Raw genomic sequence first — 23,641 nt, 5'->3', positions numbered from 1 at the left:
TTCATTTGAGTTTATGGAAAGTGACTGAAATAAGTCAGAAATGCATCGTGATGCATCTATAACTGAATGCATATGTGCAAATGCTTAGTGGTGCTACTGATTTAATTTGTGAAGTTATATTAAGAGATGGCTTCTATGTACACTTTTAGCATTGCCTAATAAGACGGTGGTATTTTAGAGCCTTCTGCAAAGTTAACAAGGAAATCATAGAAACAAGGGAACTAATTAATGGGAGCCTATAAACAGTGGAATCTTAGTTCTTCATAATTGTAATGCCACTACATGATGATTCAGGACACATAAATACATGCAAAAGAATAAGTTAAGAGACAACAGAAAAGCACTCTGCAGTAGCACTGTCACCTCCCACCTTTCAGGAAATGACCATCTGAAAACCAGTACAGAAGTCAAAGTGTTCCCAAGAGGGGTTCTGATTTCCAAACTGAGAAGCATTAATAGAAACACAAATTCTGGAAGGATGTTATTTAATTAGCATGTGGAAAGGGACAGAAATTAATGTGTGTTTTTAATAATTGATTGTCACTATATAGTAACTGCCATATTAAATGTGCATTAATTATGTTCGATGCAGAGCACCATGGCTTTCTTTCCTCACATTGCTGTGTGCATGCAGTATCGTGAGAAAAGTTTTTGCCCCTTCCAAAAGACCAGAATATGAAAACAATTTACCTTGTGTATGATAGAGTGGGACAAGGTATCAATTTCAGCTGGTCAGCTACTTCCTGCTAACCCTGTTGGTGCAAAGGAGGTCTCAGACAGACTTCAGAGCTATAGTGCCCATCCTGGTATATGATACAGGATTACCACATTGATAACAAAGCCATATAGAATATTATTAATTAAGAAATATAACATTTACCATAGCACTCTGATGTCCAGATTATTAATGAACTTTTTTGAAGCTGCAGATTTGTGACAGATTTTCTCTTAAGAATTTCTCAGCACTTAAGTCTGTCTGACTTATCCTAAAATGCTACGACTTCCATGAATTTGATAGGTGAATGAATAAATGTGTGCAAGGGAAGAAGGAAAATAACAGAAATTTAAATGAGGGCTTATTACAATGTGAGAGTTTTTTTCCTGATAGCTGCTTTTAGTTTAGTTTTGGTTTAAAGTGTGTTGGTAGCAAGGGGAATATCTTTAATATACCAATTCATGCATTTCAACATCCTTCATTGTATCTTGTTTTTGCAAAACGCTGCACTGTAGAGCTTCATAAAATGAACAAATGGAGGTAATTAATGCCTTTTCACTATTTGTGCTTAATCTAATGTTTTTAGAAGTCTAAAACTAATCCTAAAGAGAATTATATGAGGATCTGATGAGATTTAAATTATATTTAATTATTTTCTATACAATTACTTAGAAACTCTGCTCATATTTTAGAGTGATGGACACCTGGATGACTTAATGCAGAGCCTCGCTCTTTGTCTTGCTGGAGCACAAACACTCCACTGCTCTTCCAGCACAGAATATGTTTTCTTGCTTGTAACAGCTGCTGACCTGGACATACATGCACAACTAAAGTATAACCTGTGAACAGCAAGGAGATGCTAAAAATGTTGTGTGTATGAAGATTCTGAAAACCATGAGTTAAATGAAAGAAGTGGGGTTCAAAGGCCAGGGTAGAGTGCCTCGTCCTTCAAGAGCTGCAGGATGGGGATTCAGTCCATCAGGGAGCTATGTCATACCCTGGCTACTTGTTCCAGAAGTTCCTGCCAGAAGACCAAGAAGCTTCATTTGTGCTCAGGCTCTCTAGACACAGGTCTACCTATGTGTTCTGTGTTCTCTTCTGGCCTAGTACCATCGAGACCTTCTGGCTGCTGCTCTGCCTTCTGGAATAAGAGTACTTTAGGTTCACTCTGGCCACTGCAGCAGCTTCTCAGATGTGTGATGCTATAGAAATAATGTACTGTTTTCTCAATTTTGTTTAGTTCAGTAAAACTTGAAGAGCATTTTAATACAAGAGATGAAGCAAAGATATTTTTGTCAAAATAATGTTTTTCTCTTCACCTTGAGCTCTCATTTTGCTATTGTCAAGCACAAAATGACAGGTTCACATTGCAAGTGTTTTTGTCTTGACAGTACATTTCTTACTACTGTCTTATTTTTGGTGGTATTTCTGCTTTAATTTCCTGTTGTGTATTAGGGCCAGAACACAACACTTGGAATTCTTGCAAAGCATGTGTTTTGGGTAATACAAAAATGTGGCTTGGCATCATTAATCTTTATTCATCTGTGTGGCACAGCAGAAAAGAGTGGTCTTGTAGGCCTTAAAATCAAAGAAAGTGACTGAACTATCTAGAAGAAATTCTGACAAGTTTTCTTGACATTAACCTTATTCCTTCAAGAATAATAGAATATTTTTAAGATGGAGGAAGGAGACATGAAGAACTTTGCCTACATTCTCAGGTATTCTGTCAGTCCTGGCCATGGTTAATCCCTTTTCCAAAAGGTACTCATGCCTGTACTCCACACAAGATTCCTAGGGTAAAGGGGCTTGCATTCAAATACTTTAGGTGAAAGATGGGTCATCCTAGACTGGTGCATTAAAGAGAAACAATATTAACATGGAGGTTTCTCAAGCATGAGGAGGAGGGCTCTCAACTTATTTAACCTTATTTTGTTGGGGATTCTGAAATATTAAGTTTTATTTTAACTGGTGAGAAATCTCTTTGGAGTTTCTGAATCCCTTTCTTTTCTTGTTTAAACACTGTAGGTATTTTGTTTCTTTTTCTTTTAACCTGAAAGCTCTTTCAGTTTTCATTGTTCATAAATTACCTCTTCACTTAACTGAAAATTTTTAAGCCAGGAGCTTAATAATTCAACTGCCAAGTAAGAAGAGTGATAGCTTTCCTTCTTGGGGAAAATGCTTGGTAAAGCATTCTGCCAAAGCTATGGAGGCCTGTGTCATCAATTGCAAAGCCTTAGCAGAATTCCAGCCTGATTGTCACTGCAGCTTGATCGAGCTGTGGGAGAAGGCAACTCAGAAATGAAGAGGCTGACTTGATACCAAATTGTTTAACGTGGAAACAAATGAGTGTCCTGTGTCTGACCAACACACCTTTCACCAATGCTTATCTAAGTAAGAGCCACATAAACTTTGTTACGCATAAATATAGCTGTAAATCTTAAAACAAATTCAGTTTTAATACAGTACAGTTGATCATATACAATAATGAGGATTAAAGTCAAATCTAACTTGTTCTTTCATGTAGTTGAGGATTAGATGGATCTCTGAATGTCACTTACATTCAGCAGAAGTGCTTCATAGATGACTGTGTAAGAATCACCTTTGAAAGCCAGGCACAGGTACTTTGAAGGTGCAATCAGTATATAAAGTCACTGCATGTGGGTAAGTAATACCAGTTTAACTTTGTCTCACCTCCTAAGTATCACTCAGCTCAACAGTGTCCTGTCTCTGAGCTGCAGGATTACCATGTGAATTTCTGTTTCTTCATCTCAAACTCTGCTTTCTTTGTGGTTGGAAGAACCATGGAGCAGAGAGACTTCATCTCAAGTATGCTCCACTCTTTCCAGCTATTCACAAAAACCACATCAATATGTACAGTGTATTTATTGCTTTGTGCTGTTTTTGCCAGCATCTGGAAGACGTGCAGAACATTTTACTGATCATCTTCTCTTTAATGTCAAGAACAATTCATTGCATATTTTTTCCCTGTGCATAATACAGTGAAAAAAAAAAAAACCAAAGAAAAGTGTTTTTCCTTAAACTGTGGTGGTTTAAGCTTAACCACTTTTACTTAAAGACACTGCTTTAGCAAAACTATTTTTATGTCTAGGATTGAGCTGTGTTCTTCCTTTTGAAACTAGATTGTATATCAGGAATATTTTCCAGCTCTTGAATGTGCTTATTTCTTTCCTAACCATCACAGAGAATAAAAACCAAAGAAGCCTGTTTGTAAAGCCTTTAGGATGCAGATCTGAATTTTAAAGCTGATAATGAAAGATGAATGTGTATTTTTTTAAATTCTTCTTTTTCCCTGAGGATCCTTATCAAAAATATGAATGTGCAAAATAAAGCATCTAGTAGAAAATGAGGGAAAGTACTCTGTAATAAATCTACCACTATTTTCTAAGAATTTTGGCTATTTAATTTACTTATTCAGCTGAAGCCTAGATAACGAGGAACATTAAGATTAAATCTCTCAAGAAATATCAGCTCCTGAGTAAGAAGTCCTGCTGCAAACCTTCTTCTATCCAAGGACTAAGCTTCAGGTGAGATAATTGCCTTTGAGGTGGGCAGAACTGGAGGATCTGTTAGAGCCTACACCAACCTGAATCTCCAAGTAAACAGAAGTGCTGTATAAAAGGTCTCATTTCTTCCTGCATTTTTGCTGGATATGCTACTTTTTCTAGGAAGATATACCTTAAAATGACCTGGGCTTGCCACTAAGATTTATAAAAGAGAACTTTAAATTCTTAGTTAGAAGAGATCTAACTATATATGCAGATCTTGCAGACATTTCATTAACTTTTGCCTGAGAGTATTGGTAATGCAGTTTGTGAGCAGAGAAAAATGAAAGAGCCATGCTGGTCAGCCAGCATATTCAGTCACAACAGTTGACAATGGTGTTGACTATTGTAGTAGGGATCAGGTTATTAATAGTGAACCAAAACTGAGAAAAATTACAGTTAAAGCCTTTGGAATGTAGCATTCTTGTTAGCCTGGACATGTCTCTGTATGTGGTTAACCTTTGTCACTCAAAGGGTTGTATCTTTATTTCGCTCAGTGAAGTTGCCGTGTTGTCATTTGGACATCCTGTCATTCATCAGCAGGAAGCTGGGCACTCAGTCTCTGTCAGAAAGTGGTACTGGGGCTCTGAAAGGTTTGTTCTCTACATGAGAGCCAGAGGTTTGTTCTGTTAGCCTGTACAACAACATATCTGCTGTGTGTTAATGAAGCTTCCTATTAAGTGAATTCTCAAGTTCTCTGTTAACAGTAGAAATCCTGGGTTTGCATTGTAGTACCTCAGGATTTTCTGTCATCATGCTTCCTATTAGAACAGTGTTATTATGGGCCAGCAAGCCACATAATTTACAGGATCTGAGGCTCTGGCCTTTTGTCTTTGCCTTTCCAGTACTAAAAAAGGTAACTTACCAAAGGGAATGCATTGCAGGATTGATTCTTCACAAACAATAATAATGAAAAAGAATATGTATATTTTGTTAGAAATTATATGCCTGCCAAAACCGTCTTCATAATTTTCCTATAGATTTTTATTTTCAGTTCTCCATCGATTCTCATATTTACTGCAGTTTCTTTTGAAAGTGGATAGCCTATTTTTCCTACCATGGATACAGCTGAACAGTGAAGGTTTAGCTTGAATACTGTTGGATGTTTCTTTGCGTAAAGACAAAAGATACCAAGAGAGTCAGTTTGGGGGAAAGGAAGTAGAAAAGAGCAGAATTAAAAAAGCCCTAGCTCCATGAAACTAAATACAGAAAGGAGTTCAATATTTTTGGCTTTGCATTTGCAAAATGCTTTTGGATTAAGCACTACCTAAATACTGGTTGTGTTATACATTAGGCTTTTACACTTCTGCTCAGAAGTTTTTAATGGACACACCTTGCCACACCTAGGTAAAAGTGACAACTGCCTTTGTCCAAGTATTTGATGGTGTAGCCAACTAGTGATGAAACCCCAGACAGCAGATACTGAAAGTGTAGAGGGGAAGATTAGTCTTCCTAAATTTGTTTCTGGACTTCTCTTGCTATGTATTTGTCTTGTCTTATGCTTTTGTGTAAAAACACAGGATGAAAACATATCATTAGTTAGACTGACTTTGCTGGCTGAAGGGCTTTATACGATGGCTTAAAAGTCTGTTATTCCTCATGGAAACTATTCCATTAGATGCATTTAAACACAGTAGACAGAAGGAATAGATAAAGTACAACTTTCTTTTGGTAACACTACATAGTATGCTGTATAAAACTTATCATGTGGACTTTTTGCTGGAAGGAAGATGTTTTAAGCATTTCCAGTGGGAAGAAAAGGTAACATTTCTATAAAGACAGAACAAAAATTTCTTTGTTTTTTGTTACCTGTTGCCACTGTTCTGTAATGGAGACAAAAATTCTGAATGTATGTGCAGTAAAAACCCTAAAGCACGTAAGACAATGAACAGATAAATACAAGATTTTAATTTCAGGGCAACAGATAAAATATAATTTCTAACAGAATTGATTCTTCAGAACTATTCTCTTGATAAATGAAAAGTAAAGACACTTTTCAACTGCAAATGTGTGAAAATTTATGCTTTCTCAAGGATTGTTGTGCTGTATTCATGCTTTTAAAAAGAAGCAGCTCTCTTCTAGGCCCTAAACATAGAAATCCTTTGGTGCTGTGAGATATTATGTACCTAAAAAGATACAGAATGGAGACACACAAATTTTGTAGTTGAATTTGTACTTGAAATGTGAAGTATTGCTAAGCCTGAAGGCAGAGGAGGAGATAGTGTCAGGATGTCTGGAGTTTTATTCCCCAGATATTAAACAAGTAAATCTCACCACATCTGTACTTGCAGGAGCTCCTGTCTAAAAGAAGAAAAAGTCTTGTCTTAAAAAATGCAATTAAGCTATCTTGCTTGTTTTTTACTTATTTTGATGGTAATGTAGGAAGGGCACATATTTCTTGAGTGTGTGCATACAATTTAAGTCTGAGACACCACTGACACAGGGAGTTGAAGATATTTTTCCCTCCAGGGTGCTTGCAGATGATATGTGATGCTGTGGTTTTCCTAGCAGCAGCTCGAGTCGATCTGTGCTTTACTGTTACCAAACAACTATAAACACAAGGATGGGGATTCTCTCACCTGTACACCTGTAATGTTATTTGCATATACAATTAAGGCAAAGAGCAGAAAAAGCACGTAGTTATAGGATACTGTATCTTTTGAATCCTAGATCCATGGTTGTTTAAGTTGGCTAGAATTTACAGAGAGCACAGCTGACATTCATTAATCCTGATGTTCTCTCTTCCCTACTTCGCTATTTGTTAAGCATCTTTCATTGCGATCTGAAATATTAATTCCCTTTTTTTTCTGCTGCTTCTAAAAATTTATTTTATGAGCAATTGTTAGTGACTATGTCTACTAGGAAAGAGAGTAGCTCTTCTCGAAATGTTAATTGATATGCAATTTAGCTGTCAAAAAAGACCCCGAAAGGAAACCACAGTAAAACTTCATTTTCAATTAAGGCACTGTTGCCACAGCAGTGCTGTGAGATACTGTGTGAGACTCCTTCACATCTAGGCTCTTGGAGATGGGGTGCATCACAGAGGTATTGTCTTTGGCTCCTAAAGGAAGGGAAGAAATCAACCTCAGTGTAACTCTTTTGCATGAATCAGTCGGGGTATCATTAGCTGAGATGACTGCAGCTCAGGCAGGATTCAAAGGTGTGACAGTTGAGATCTGGGAATAGGAGAGGGAAAACCAGACTTTTGCATAGACTCTCCCACATTGTTCAGCACAGCATTCCTTGGTTTTCACCATATTATGAAGAAAAGGAACAGAAAAGTAAACGATCTGCCTTTCCAGCTACTGGAGTTAAAAAAAAAAAGCCTAAAATTGGTTTGCATGAAAAATTGAGTTGCATAATTTTCTTTGGTTAGCCTTTTGTGCAGAAGCACAGAGGGTTTCTCACTTTTAGTGGCGGTTTCTGGGAAAAGACATCTTGGCAGTAGGTGGCAGTGCAGCTCTTTCATTGCAGAATTTGTGACAGCAGCATAAATCCAGCATTTACAAAGCGCAGCCTTTTCCAGATACAGGCCTCAGGGCCTTATTCAGTCCTGCAATTCACTTCTTATTGCTGGGGATGTCTCGTTAGGAGATTAACTGTTTAAAATGCAGTGCTAATGTGAAAGTTTTAATTGGGAAATCCTGTGCATGTTAAATTAATCTTAAGTACTTTTATCTGGAATGCCTGCTTCCTTTCCACAGCGCTTTGTATTTGCATTCACCTCACATCCTTTTGCATCATATTAAAAACTTCAAATCGACCAACAATGCTTTTTACATTGCTGAAAATCCTTAAGAAAGATGGTTTCTGAAGCCTCCTAAATCCTGAAGTGCAGGTATTGGTAAATGGAATGTGAGGGGAATGGTAGCAGTGCTGTAGTATATTGACAGACAGTTTGTATCCATGGAGAAAATGCAGGGCAAAGGTTTCATCCTAACCACAGCTTATGTTTCATGGATAAGCATGGTGCACAGTAGGAAATTGTGAGAACAACTGGGATTTGCAGTTTGAAAGAAAAGCAGATAGTAACTCAGCTAAACATTTAGGTTGAGATTTTCAAAGTGGCCTTGGGGATTTTGTAGACTGGAATCTTGGGCTGCTTATAAAACCCTCAGTCCTTAGGCCTGTTTTCTTTTCTTTAGGGCTTGTGCTGTTTTTAATTAGACCACATCATTTAGACAAGTGTAGGGAATGATATATGATGGAAGGAATACATTGTTATATGTAGAAAGGAAGAAACTGAAGTTGCAACTCTGCCAAGCTACAAATTCTGTTCCAGATCTTACTTTATGTGACTATTTAGATTTTGTCTGCATACTTTTCTGGTTATTGTTGCTTTTAAAGTCTTTATCTTCCTCAGAGGCACTGTACATACCATTTGGCGGTCTCTTTTTTTTATTGTCCCAGGCATTTTTTCAGAGTGAGCACTTTAGGCAGAGCACTGTATGCATATCATTTCCAGATTTACTAGTCTGACAACCCAAACACAGGGATCCTTGTGCTAGTTCTACGTTGCCCAGTGTAGACATTGCTGAAAACTTGAGAGTAGTCTACAAAGCAGAAAAATGCAGACAGCTGGCCATGCCTTATACATAAATATTTTGGACTTTGTGATTAAATGGGATTATTTATTATGCAACATCCTGTGTTATTTGTTTGTTTGTTTCTTTCTTTCTTTCTTTCTTTCTTTCCTAAATGCCTGAATAAAGAAGTGACCAAATAAGTTAAATTACAAAGATCGGTCATACAGCAAGAGGCTACTAAAGGGTGGAACTAGCCCATCAGGATGAAAAGTTTCTGTGTATGTTTGTAGGTAAAGTCATTTCTGCAGAAAAAACAAGTAGATATAGGATACTGTACCTTGAAACTTAGATCCATAGTTGTTCAAGTTGGCTAGAATTTACAGAGAGCAGATGCTGAAATAACATTGATAGGATTCAAAGATAGAGGGTGGATATAATTATTTGAATTTGGGTCTACTGAATAGTCTCTTTAAATCATATATAAATAGTGTAGCATAGGAATTACTGTGTTCTTTATCAGGATTAAATATAATTATGGTAAGGCTTTTTGCTATATGTATGTCAGCTGTGAAAGCTAAATTCCACATTCATCTCTTGTGCAGAATGCTTTTAAGGTAAAAAATATGAGCCCATGCTTTGCCAGAGGAATCAGAGCAAATCTGCCAGCACTGAGGTTTTCATGGTGCTTTAGCAGTTAATATTTAAAATGCAGATGTTCATATTTGTTTGCATCATTTCAAGGATTCTGATGAAATGTTCCATCTGATCTAATCTCAGAACACTCAGAGAAATATGTTAAAGGGCATGATTCATGTCTTGTATTTGTATTTGCAGAGAATATGAAAAACATAAATATTCCTCCAAAATACAAATATTTTTCAAATTATTAAATCGTCTCTTTCTCTGTAACCCATTTTTATACATGTTATATAATGCATGCATGGTGCTTTATTGTTGAAGATGGTCTGCTTTTATTTGCCCAGAGCACAAGATTATTATTTGTCATTAAATAGTAAACTGAAGTGTTAGTGAGACTGATTTGCCCCCAGTCAGGGAGAAAATGGCCGAAGGCCATCTCCATACAGGAGATCTGCATCAGATAAGACCCAGTAAACCTATAGATGTATAAATACCTATAGATGTATAAATACAGAGATCGGTACATGCATGGGTGTTGGTGTGTAGAGGGAGGGGAATAAAGGCTGAAGTAATTACAAGAGCAGATATTCAGCTTGGTAAGGTATTTGGAGGGAAGAGTCATGGAAACACTAATCCTTGGTAAAAAAGATTGATAAAGTTCTGAGCAAGGGCCTTGAGGGGAAGCCGTATGAGGAGTGGCTGAGGTCACTGTGTCTGTTCAGCCTGGAGGAGACTGAGGGGAGACCTCATTGCAGTTACAACTTCCTTGTGAGGGGAAGTGCAGGGGCAGGCACTGATCTCTTCTCTGTGGTGACAGTGACAGCACCCGAGGGAATGGCCTGAAGTTGTGTAAGGGGGTTTTAGATTGGATATCATGAAAAGGTTTTATACGCAGTGGGTGGTTGGCTACAGGAGCAGGCTCCCCAAGGAAGTGGTCACAGCACCAAGCCTGACAGAGTTCAAGAAGCATTTGGACAACACTCTCGGGTACATGGTGGGAATGCTGGGGTGTCCTGTGCAGGGCCAGGAGTTGGACTCGATGGTCCTTGTGGGTCCCTTCCAACTCAGCATATTCTATGGTTGTGTGAAATTGTCATACTTTGAGAGCCAAATCCATCAGCTTTTTCAAAATTAAGTGTTTTAGGAACATTTGTAGCTGAATACTGTCTTTTGATAAGGGCAGAGGCATGGAAGTTTGAAAGGAAGCTGATAAATGGCAAATTCTCTTGCACGTAGGAAAGGGTAAACCTTGAAAGCCTGGGAAAAGATGGTCTAGTAGCACATTGATGCCCAAAAAGATTGGCAGCAGCTTCATGGATAACCTGCAATACTGACAAGTTTCACTCTAAGCCTTTTAGTTAATGATGCACCATTTGTGAACATCTGTGGTTTAGGGTAAGTTAACCATTTAGATCTTAGAAACTGTATGTGTCCAGACTTTTAAATGATGACTAGAAGAATCTGCATATAACAGATACAAGAAGTTACTAAGTTAGAATTGATAACATCTGTTAACATGCAACTTTTATTTTAAGCAGGGAAACTGGATCTTAAGTCACATTCTGGACCAGGTTTTCTCACTTCTCCAAAGCTATGTTGCTATCAAAGAAGATGTACCAATTGACCTCAACAAACATAGCATCTTTCTTTGCATAAGCTTTAACATAATATTCCTGAGAAGTGCCAAAGCTCTAAAAATACATGTTTTCCTATTTTTTATACTTTCTACTTGACAAGTGCAGAAATGAGCCTATTTAGATTATTGGGTTAGAGTCCTGTAAAGAGGTGAACAGTTACGAAGGTCACAGTGTAGATCAGTCCCCAAATTAGTTGATGCAAAGACCCTTTCCTGAACTGTCAGTGGATGTATCGACACTGTATGTTGCCATTGCCCAAACTATAGGCCTGTGGAATATAACACAGATTCAGTTCAAAAGCCATGGGGAACACATTCTCACACTCCAGCTGGTATTGTGGCCTTGTCTGCAGGATGTGTTTACTTTGTTTTAGCGCTGTACTGACACAGCCATGTGCCTTTCAATCAGCTCCAACATTGAGCAGAGTTAGCTCACCTCTGTTCAGAACAAGAGATGTCTTTAAGCACTGTATTTTTATCAGTAATCTCATTTCACACGACACATAATAAAACATGAATGAATTGAGGTCCTTAGATTACAGTCATTTTAGCTACTGTTAATCTGTGCTGAGCAGCTGATCTAAACATTAAAGGCTCTGTATTTTATTATTATTACTACTTCCCTGACCCATGCATTCCCCTTGCCTGTTTCATTGATAGAACATTAATAACCAGTCATGGTAAAGCATTATTTAGTTCATTTGTCAGTCAGTTGAACAGCTGCAGTGTATCGACACTTTTGGTCCACTTAATTAAGCCCAAAGCTACAAACCAAAAGCAATTAATTGCAGCAATCAGTAAATATTAAATGTAAGGTATTGAATACAAACTTATGATTCCATGGTACATTGTAATAAAAGATTTTTGAAAAAATTACTAAAGCTTGGCTATATTCTTCCTTGGAGGGCATAATTTACTGAGAATTTGATAGCACAAATGCGACAGAATTTCCTCTATGGGACTACTTCTGGAAATTCTTCATCTGAAATGGTTCATAAAACATGAAGTTTGCAGGAACAAGTAGTCATGTAAATAAATACATTATCCATAGAGCAGCCAAGGTGAAAAGTTAGTTTAGCTTTTCAGATTAATGCACTACTGAATGTGCAAATCTCACTCTCCTATCTCTTCCATTCCTACACATCAGGTTGGATTTCCAGTTGTCTCTATATCCATTGTTTAACCTTAAGGAGTTTTTTAAATAATGGCTCCTACTGAATATTAAAATAAGGCAGACCTTTCATTACTAGTTTGTCATGAGTTGAATTAATCACAGTTGAACAACTTTTTAAAACTATGCCTCAAGAGTTTTCAAGCTATTAAATATTTTTCTATTATAAGGACTCAGAATTGTTCACTGCAGAGAATAAAGTACCACTTTTGCATACATTACACAAACACTTAGTGCTTCATGAATCCACAGTAAATTTTCTTGCTGATTACTCATGTAATCTAAAGATCTCCTGCTGTTTTATGGAGAGTCTTATTAATTTCATTCAAGTAGTAAAATTAGCACCTGTAGAGAACCCTTTATGGCTTTTAAACTTTTATCATATTTATAAGAACCTGCTTCATTTATCATGTAACGGTTTATTTTATCTCTCAAAGTATTTATTGATTCTTAAGGATGTTTAATGAAGTAAGAAATGTTTAAATAAAGGGAGTTATCATATCAGTAACTCTGCTTATCAGTGATAGATTCAGGTGGGATCACAAGATCTGGAAGCTAGATTTTTTTAGGGTTGAACACTGAGAATTTAACTGTTCATTTTAAAGCCAAAAGGAGTGCTGAGACATTAGCGTGAAGCCTCCTTGTCTGCTCCTGTAAGTAGGAACTGAATAAGTACTCATTTCCTGGTATATATGTTGAGATTTTGTTCTTGAAGAGTCAGAGCCTTAACTGGGGAATTCAGTAATAAAAATAACACAAACGGATTATAGAATACCAGGCATAGACGATGAATCTTAGAAAGGGGTCAGGCCACTGAGAAAATTGGCCTTTCAGCTGAGGCAGAGAGCAGAAAACACAACCTGAATCCTTCTTTGATAATCAAGCTTCTGTCACATATCTGCACAATATTGTCTTTTTCTTCTCTGCATGGCTAATCCCCAGTAATGCAAGTTTTTAGCAAACCTGTCCATATGTAGTCTGAGATGAAACATGTTATAATTAAGTGCTAATGTTATAATGAGGACAGTAAGCTTAGAATACCTGAGTCAATACAGCTGAGTATTATGGTTTGCACACACAAAAAGTGTTCCAGGAAAATAATGCAGTGTCTTTTTCTGCATGAATTAAATTCTGTACCTATGGCTCAGAGGTAGTTTTATATTTCTTCTGGAAACTGCCTATGTCCAGTTGTTGAGGTGACTTGACAACAAGATCAGAGTATCACTGAAGGTGTTCAAGGCCAGGTTGGATGGGGCTCTGAGCAACTTTGTATAGTAAATGTTCCCTGTACCTTTCTGCGATTCCATGTTAGGTCCCAGAATATGGACTTCTTTATGATGGACAGAAGTCCGTCATTAAAACCCCAGGCTCATCAGAAGCAAATTCTGTCTGAGCATTTGTTGTAGTATATCCAGAGCCACTGATCACAATGTTACTTGGTCTGTCAGATGGTTGTGGCACCAGCCCAGTGTATGTTTCCATATAAGTGCTGTGTGCCCATTCTGGTGCTCTTTTTCGAAGCAGGGAGAGGGATCAGGATTGCTTTGTTGCTGCACTGTGAGATATCACCTTATGACATGATAACATCAAGGGCAATGAGGGTCATTTGGGATGTGAATTCAGTGTTGCTCTCATACCCTTACCTGGGGCACTGCTTTCAGGAGTCCATTAATAGCAGTACCCAGTCTGTGGGGGAAACAGGGGGATGCTTTTCCCCAGCTTTTTATTCCCTTTTCCTCCTTCAGGCCTGTTACAACAGCTTTTGAGGATTTTGAATTCCCTTTGGATGTTAAGCAAAGCATGTTCTTGTTGCTAAGTCTGCCAGGTTTAGAGTCAAGACAGAGGTTTCTTGGGAGGTTATTCAGAGGTCTACCCTGAGGTTGGATAGCCATGAGTGGCATGGAAGGCTGGAGAAATTGGGCCAGTTTTTGAAGGATTATTCTGCTCCAGTGGTTTGGAAGTTCACCCCTGAACGACCAAAGTGCCCTGATAAAGTGATAAAAGAGGTGAAAGAAGTACTGTGGAGGAAGTTTGTACGAGGTGCACCATGGTCAATTGCTAATGTGTTTTTTTCTCCATTCTTTTAGCAGCAGAGTTCAGGCCACAGTTTGCTTTTACCTGGATGGGTAGGCAGTACACCTGGAAGTACACCAGGAATGGACTGCCCCAGGGGTGGAAACAACCCCACTGGTTGCCATGGACTGATCCAGACTGCATTGGAAGAGGGTGAGGCTCCACAACACTTGCAATACATTGATGTGCCTGCCAACCAGCAAGAAGGAAACACAGGCTTTCCTAGGCACTGTGGGATTTTGGAGGATGCGTATTCCAGGTTACAGTCATATTGTAAGCCCCCTCTATCAAGTGACCTGGAAGAAAAATGATTTTAAGCGGGGTCCTGAACAACAAGCTTTTGAATAAATTAAATGGGAGATTGTTCGTAGAGTAGCCCTTGGAGCAGTCGAGTTATGACAAGGTGTGAAAAATATGCTCTACTTGCAGCCAGTGAGAACGGGCCTTCCTGGAGCCTCTGGCAAAGAGTACCCAGAGAAACCTGAGGATGACCCTGAGATTCTGAATTTGGGGATACAAAGGATCTGAAGCCCGTTACACCCCAACTGAAAAAGAGATCCTGACATCTTGTGAAGGGTTCAAGTTGCTTCAGAAGTGATTGGCACTGAAGCACAGCTGGTTCTGGCACCCTGGCTACCAGTGCTGGGCTGGGTGTTCAAAGGGGAAGTCCCTTCCACACATCGTGCCACTGATGGTGTGTGGGGTAAGCGGGTTATACTGCTCACACAGCAAGCTTGAATAGGAAACCTCAATCTCCCAGGGATCTTGGAAGTCATCAAGAACTGGTGTGAAGGAGAAAATTTTGGGCTATGAGCAGAGGAGGAGGACGAAAAGGTGACATATGCTGAGGAAGCCCCATCGTACAATCAGCTACCAGACAATATCAAACTCTTTAAAATACCTTCTGAGTGTTGCCCATGTCCTTACTTTCCTCTGTGGAATTTGTGACCAGAACAGTGTTGACAACACACCAGTGTTTTAGCTGTTGCTGAGCAGTGCTCGTACGGTGTCAAGGCCTTTTCTGTTTCTCACTGCCGCTTTATGGGATTTGTGTATTCATCTTCGTAAAAATGATGACCTATATGACTTCCTGTGTAATAAGGACATGAGAGCTGTGTGCTGTCATGTAGGAGTCATCTTGGAGTATTGGTAGTAAAATGCAAGCAGTCTAGGAGTGTTTTGTACAATATATATGTATTACTCCAATGAACCATTTATTAGAAAACATGACTGAAATCACTCATTTTTTCGTTTTCTGAAGATCACCCAGAAACAGCAGTGTAGGTCATCAGGAAAATAGATCTTAAGGAAAGTAACAAAATTCACTTTAAATTATATGAAATCACAGATTTTGGCACAAATTCTCTATGAACAGAACAGAAGATGAAATTTCTCTGTGAAATTTTGGGGTTTTTTGGTTTTTTTTTTTTTTTGATCCTGGAGTGAAATACAAAAACTAGTGAAAGCGAAGAAAGATTTTGGAATGGCACCTGGTAGAAAAGGAGAAAACTAATATCACTAAAGTTGTGTGTGAAAATATTAACTTTGTTCTCTTCTCCTTCCTTTTCTCTCATTTGGATTATATATGCATATTTTGATATTCAGTTTCAGACGTTCCAGTCCATTGACACAGAAATGAAATGGTCTCCTTCCTGAATGGATTTTTTTTCTCTTACCTTATTGAAGTAAAGGTTCAGAAATGCTAACAATTCTTGATTTAAATTATATGAAGGCATTGCAGTAAGAATTTAAATGGCAGCAGTTGCATAATTCCTATGTTATGAATAATCTTCACCTGAAAATTAACTTACTAATTACAGCAGTTAAGTGTAATTATTCTGCCTTTTAAGGTACCTTATTACTGCTTTTTAACAATAAGACAAAGTCTGCCAAAGTTAATTATCATAATAATAATTTAGTGCACACTTTTGGTCTTGTTAGGAATACAATATAATCTTGGAGAAATGATCTTTTCTGTGTTAATCAGTCATTCACAAAGCTGTCTTTCATGTTTCTTACTCCTCTGAGAAGTGGATTGAAGCTTGGTAATTGGAGAGACACCAAATGACAGAAGAGAATGTATTGCTCTATTCCAGGGCCTGGTTTTTGCCAAATACTGAAATGTTTTCAAAGGCTGAGTTAAGATTCCTAGCAGTAATATAAATGTCACAAATTTTAATAATTCCCTTTAAACCCCCTTCATTCCTCTGATCCCAGACCTCTCAGATGTATACATTTCTTATTGATTTAGTATGTCACCAGATACTACCAGACAAGCAGAGACCTCAGGTTTTTTTGCTATGTTTTCTACTTTTTTAAATCAAGGTCTGTTGCATTTATATAGTTTCTCACATCTGGCCGTAATTTTATAAAATTGGCAAACCCCCATCTTTAGGAAAAAAATAATTTTTTATAAAGTACATCTGGCAAACCTGGTTTTTATTAGTAGCATAGGCTTTGATCTATTTAATTCTTTTTGTAATAAAGTCAAGTGACACTGGTATTCCTTCCTTCATGAATAACTGTCTTTGTATTCAGGTGAGATAAAAAATGAAGCAATCCTCTCTGTGAAAGAGACACTCTAAATGGAACTCTATCACAGAATCCTTAAGAATAAATTTATTAAAGTAAATTTTTGTTTATTAATTGTGAACTTGGAGAAGTTTCTCTACAGGTGTGAGACTGTGTATGAAGAAAGATGAAAACTTTATCATCTAGTGTATCATATTAGTGGAGCAAAACTTTTAATACATTTGCAGAGACCCTGAATAGTAGCTGAATTTTCTAAAATAAATATTGTATTTCTACTATGACACTTGATCCCCTCACTAGCCCCCAAATTTATTAATCTCTTTTGTATTGAGACCTTTGTCTGCTGTAAATAGATAACAAGGACAAGGCAGATTTTAAATTTGACATCCAAATTTGTACAACCAGCAGCCGTCTGGTGCTTTGTAAGCTAAATTTGACTGACAGTATTTGATAGCCATAACAAGAACCTAAATTTACAAAAAAATCATTTTGTTTCTAAAAAAAGATTTCATGGAATTTTGAACTAAGGGGTTCCTAGGTGTAAAAATTACGTGTATGGAATACGGGCGTGGCACATAAGAGGAAAACAGTCTCTTTGAGGATGTCTGCTTCTCATAGCATATTGAACATTATTACTTTTTACAGTTGCCATGAATATCTGCTGACCATGAGGTACAAAATGTTTATATTCAGTACATCTTTTCTATTTTATGTTGAAACCTTTCATTCTTTAACATTATTTGAAAGGGCCGTCTTCTGGCTGCATTATAGTTGATTCTTATGCTTAACATTCCTGCATTGCTTACAAAGTATTACAGATAATAATTTTGACTCTCAGAGACTAGTAGTGGGTTAATATTTAACTCAATTCCAATATGCATTGCTCAAAATAGCATTTGTGTAGAGATGCCTTTTGGTCTTTGAAACAACATAGTTATATCTGAGTTTTGTACTTTGCTACTTAAAGCCCCTAAAATATGAATTTAAAACTGGAGATTCACTTTTTTTAATAATACCCTCTATAATAGGAAAAACAGTCTTCATGATTTTGGATTTTGTTTTTCTTAAATACCTGTGGAACAGCCGGTGACAGCAAGGGTGCTGAGTGTTGCACCAAATATAAGGAACAATTGCAATGATTTGACAGTATTAAAATTTCACTCTAGCAAGACTTTTACTGCAATATAGTTTAAGCAGTCTATTTGTCATATACAGAGACAATGAGAAACATTAGTTGCCTGTTTTTTTTTATGGTCCTTTTAAAAGCCCCTCCTGCAAGTGAATTTCATACGTTACCTGTGTGGTTCTGAAAATTATATTATGATAAACATTTTAGAAAATGTAGAGATTGATTTTTAGGATAATTGAGAGATATAATTATCTGGAATATTTTATTTTTCTTTTAGATCACTGGAGTTTTTAAAATGACTGGAAAATTCTCAAAATTTTTTTCTCATCCACAAAGACAATGCCTTTGAAATATGAGTGTCACTTCAATAGCTTGTTTTCTTTCCAATTTATTTTTATTTCAAAGAGCTATTTCACAGTATTTCTGTGGCCAGCATTATAGGCTTGCTTGAATGGAGAAAGCTCCACCGAGACAAAGGCCTGAGAAACCATTTAGAAAGTAAATTCTTTGCTGCAGTTTTGCGATTTTACAGACAAATTCTGTTCTCATGTGTGAGAATGAGCGTGCGTGTGCTCTCATATTCTCCAGAGCTCCTAGAATTTAGTCTACTCAGGTGAGTGATATCCCAAAATTAAATGAATGGCATCCATAGTAAAATAAAATTGCATACAGGAAAAGAGAAGCCATAATGCAGGATATAAACAGTACTTATGCTTAGCGATAAGTTTTCTTTGGCTTTTATTGGATATTGTTTAATTTCAGTGGTAACTAAACTGTCTTTTTCTGTGAAGTAGTGTATTTTACAGCCCAACATCAGCTCAGGAATTTCACATCCTCTCCTGAATTTTTCTCAAAATCTGCTCACACTCTCTTTTTTGAATAAAAGTTTTAGGAAAGCAAATAAATTTATTCAATATACATGCATAAACAGTGAGTATTACCTCACCTTGCACTCTTCTCTTTTTAAGTCCTTCACTCAATCTCTCTCTTTGCTGATACAAGATTTTGGGGCATCATCTGGCTCACATCTCTGACTTCCCTGCTTCAGCTCAAGCACATGGATGCCCTTTTCAATAAGTGGAGAGGATGAGATGATGCATGCCCTTATCTCAGCAGATAATCAGGCTATTGTAGGATGCATACATTGATTCTTCAAGTCAGACTCTGTGATTAAGGATTGTTTTCAATACTGTGTAGCACTGACTGTACTTCGAATGAGCTGTTTTGAATAAAAAGCCCAAGTGATTTTAAGTTTTTTTTAAAAGGAAAAAAATAAAAAAGCTTAACAGCCTATCCTCTTTTGCAGGCAAGGAGTAATCTGTGAGGGCAGCAAAGTTATTATGTGAAAAGTGCAAATCTCAAATACCTGCATTCAAGTCACCAGTAGGAGTGGGTTGCCTTATGCCAGTGATTCTGTCGTGTCTTCCCATTCCAACTGACGGCATGACCAAGCAAAAATCACAAACTAATGGCAAATGACCAAACCCTCCAAACAAACCAATAAACAAACAATCTTACTGAAAAACCCAAAAGCTTTATTTGTAATTCCTTTAAGTAAGCCTGGTATTTCATCCCCTTGCCTGAATGGTGTTTGATGAGAACATAGCATAGACACCACTGCTTGAATAGGAAGGAAAATCAGAACTGTGATTGGGTTAGAGGCAGTGTTAAACTTCTGCATTCTTTCTTGCATTTTTAATGGAAGATATTAAAATACTAAATAGCTATCTTGACTGAGGAAAAGGTGACTGGCTGCCAATCATTTTAAGATATTCCATGTACATATATTATTAGGAGGACTCCTTGAGCAAGATAAAATATATACTGAACATTTCTAGGAACTGTAATAACATTCAGTGGCATGGGATTGTCACCTTATTTAGGGTGAGGAAGGGAGGAAGGTTCAAAAGAGATGGCTGAGGAATTAGAACAAGATTAGCATGCCACACATGAAGAGTTTAGTGTCTCCTAATAGTAAAATCTGAGCAAATTCTGCATTGTTACCACAGCAAGCATTAGCATAGCTGTGTTGCTCTACATGATAAGTAGTGTAGCAGGAATTGACTTGAAACACAATTACATTTTTAAATTAGAACAGGATCAGTATTATTCAACACAAATATCAAGAAAATGACAGATCTCTGTGGAAGAAGTAAAAGAAGAATCCTTGTTCTATCTTAAGTTGGGCAGCCACTTCTAGAAATAATGGGATGTGCTAAAGCCATACTGGTTTCCTTTTATTTCTGGGGGATGTGTCTCAAATGAGGAAAAGTCATTGCTGCATTAAAGAAGAAATTATGAAGAATATCTGTGTATATGTGCAGGATGATAAACAGAATATAAAATGTGTCATCTTTACATCTTCTGTTCTTAAGAACCAGACTTTACTACGGCTAGATAAAAACTGGGCTTATTAGTCTGTCAAGATTTTATGAGAAATTGAAAGCTCTGTCTGAGAGCAATGTAGAATGAGAAAAGATGTTTGAAAACTAGCAGGTTCATAGGCCAATAATATTATTTCCTTCCCATCTTTGTTTTTGAAAGTCTTAACACACTACTGTCTTTCATATGGTTTGTTTGTGCCTACAAACTGAATACAGAACATTAATATTTTAAGCATCAATTTAATAATAGTTAACATACTCATTAGTAGGATATACTAATAATTAAAAATGTAAATAATTACAAGTGGGAAAGAGATAAGGCTTATGAGAGCCTCCTAGATTTGATTTGGAGTGAAAAACAATTTAAAAAGTTATTGACAGCTTTAAGTACTTGTTAATGAAAGTGGGAATATTACAATAAGTTTTGTTTCCTGGCTACAGGTTGAATATTGCAATTTTGTTTTAAATTCACTAATGCATTGTGAATGATGGAAAGAACAGGGTCTTTTCTGTAACATTACTCAAAAACCTACATAAAAGTCATGTTTCTCTTGCTCTTGAGGTTGTTTTATTGTCTATGTGTCACCACAGCTGACACAACTTTCCCTCAAAGTTGTCATTTTTGAGGGAAAGTTTCATAACCCTTCTGTAACTCTAGTTTGACACTTAATTAGACTTGGCTGCTTGATGAGATTGCAGCAGTAATTATGTCTGCATATCCTTTTTCACGTGAAATATGTAGTCATTAGCCATTGTCAGCTATTTTGGCCTTTTGAGAAGAGAGCCAGCAAACAATTCTAACAGCATTTGAAATAAATGTCTAATTGCCTGCTGCATATCTAATTAAAATCTAAATGCAGACACTGATGAAAATTCTTAGACATTTTGAGAAAAGTAATCTGAAATAATTGAGAAATCTGGTCACTTTATAGGTACCTGCCATTGTGCAAGTGTAAGCTTGACTTGCCATTCTAATTACAGTTTGCATTTGTCTGTAACTGGATCTTGCCCAGGGCTAAATGATAGAGGTGACGCAGGTGGCTTTGCCATAAATACTGAATAGTACATGTGACATCAAATACTGAGCTTCATATTTCTGTAGAGCACAGGGTGGAGCTATTGACCACAATGGATATTAAACTGCACAATCAATATTGATTAAATACATCAAAAGAGATCTGGTGACTCCTTGTCAATTAGTTTGGGTTGGTTTTGTTTTAACGTCACAAATTGCCTGTGTATTTATTGCTTACTATATTTAGTTGCTTTTTAATGACTTCATAATTATAGAAATGCTTCTTCTACATCAGTGGGCTTTTGGACATATTACTGCAGCCATGGTTAGTTAAATATATGAGATGGTACTTCACACTTGTGATCAGAAGATGGGAAGTGTACATTTAAAGGTGTTGTATATACTTTGTCCATGTTAAGAAGGATTACTTATCACAGAATTATCAAGATGACAATTAAATTCTTAACATGTAATTTGCTGTGTACTGTAATTTATTTTCTTTTTCTGCATGTCTAGCACAATGTCTCCCCCTGCGTGTCTGGCACTCATGCAAATTATTTAGAACCACATATTTATATGATTACACGCTTTCTGGTTGGCACTGCAAATAATCAGAAGTCAGTTTATTACTTTCTTGAAAGGAAGCTCACCACAGCATTATCCATTCTTTGCCTGAGTATAAAGATAGATTGCTTGCAGAGATGACTTAAGTCAGACAATCGATCTGAATGACTCAAACTTATGGAATTTTTAATCAAAGTATTTGAGATGTATCAAGAATTCTTATTTTGAAAGAATGTGACAGCTTTATCAATCTTCCACTTTGTTTAGTATTCTTTCTGTTATCACACAAATAGAAGGGGTAGAAAATAGAGTGTAAACTCAAAAGTATATTATTGAAACGTGCAATTTGCATTGTGATCATATTTCTGGTTGAATTTTTAGCTATGTTTGATAATAAACAAAAGACACAGGATTTCTAAGTCTTCATTCTGTGTTAGCAATTTTTGGCATCGAGAGGAAGCAAACCTGTGTTTTGAAAGGGATGCATGGGATGCACTGAGTGCCGTGTTTTGAGAGATTTGGCATCCAGCCATCTTAACTTATGTAGCATCAGCACTTAGACAAATTTATGTGACACTGAGCCAAACATTAATCAAGATTTAATTGATTTGCCATTATGAGTCAGAAAAACTAGGTCTTCTTCCATACAGAACAGCTGTTTTGCTATTCCACAAATGCTGTGAAGAATGGACTTTCTCTTTAGGAAAATAGCAAAAAGGTACCTTAGAAGATAAAGGTACCATCTATAGTACAGATTCAAATCCAAAGCTCCAATAACTCAATAGATAAATGCTTAATATTTAACTGCTGCTGGCTGGCAGTTCTTCAAAGGAGAGATTAAGAAAGTAATTTGTCATTAATTTCTTCATAGCAAGAGGTTTATGCATTGCAATCCAATGCTTTGAGCAGTTCTTCAACCAAAATAACAAACTAAAAAAATTACATTGCAGAACAGATATTTAGAGGTTGATATTTTAGAGGATGATAAGCATTATTATCAAAGTTGTCAAAAGTACAGTACTATATTTTGATTTAATTTTCTCTCATTTATTTGTACCTTCTTACACTATTTTTATAAATAGTGTTTTATCAGTTTCTACATAGTTCAAATAAATTATAAGATTTTTAAAGTTCACACTTCAATTATATGTCTTGTTTCAGTTATGCCATTCCTTAAGTAAAAATTCTGATAGAAATTCCTGTGTTTGTTAATAGTAACCACAAAGTTGAGGAGACTTAACTGAGCTGGATTCAGAATTCTGTTAATAGGCATGAAAACACAATAATTATTTTTCACATTTGGAATCAAACAACACTGCAGCTTAATAACTTCAATAGACAAAACTAATGGTTGATTTACAAAGATAAAACAATATATCTTACTTTTCTGTTACATAGAATACCTTCAGAAAACAGAAATAAAAACTTGTTTAGGTTGCTCTTTGTTTTTTTGCTGTATGATAACTTGAAGTCCTCTTCATTTTTAAACTATTTTCCAGTAAATGTTTTGCTAAAAAACAAAAGCAAACTCTTGTTAGTGCTTATGTGAATGAAGACACTAAACATACTTACAGTTTTTTATGACTAGAAGGTAAACAGATGATGGTTCTTCTCTCATATTACGCCTCAAATACTTGTGGAAGTGGGAACAAAAAGTATTGTATGGCTTAACCTTGAAGCCATCATTCAGTGGA

The 23,641-nt window shown here is 36.7% G+C and overlaps 1 long non-coding RNA gene across 1 annotated transcript in view; it reads left to right on the top strand.

Moving 5' to 3' along the window:
* LOC125326722 overlaps positions 1–21,856 on the top strand; it is a 43,770-nt gene extending 21,914 nt beyond the window's left edge. Inside the window, exon 2 of the long non-coding RNA XR_007203962.1 lies at positions 14,338–21,856. This is a non-coding gene — a long non-coding RNA (uncharacterized LOC125326722). The remainder of the gene's footprint in view (positions 1–14,337) is intronic.
* The last annotated feature ends 1,785 nt before the right edge of the window (positions 21,857–23,641 follow it).

The sequence above is a fragment of the Corvus hawaiiensis genome, chromosome 5 (genome assembly GCF_020740725.1).
Source record: "Corvus hawaiiensis isolate bCorHaw1 chromosome 5, bCorHaw1.pri.cur, whole genome shotgun sequence".
Classification (NCBI taxonomy): domain Eukaryota; kingdom Metazoa; phylum Chordata; class Aves; order Passeriformes; family Corvidae; genus Corvus; species Corvus hawaiiensis.
Note: the sequence above shows the minus strand (reverse complement) of the source record. Positions and strands in the feature narration are given on the sequence as shown.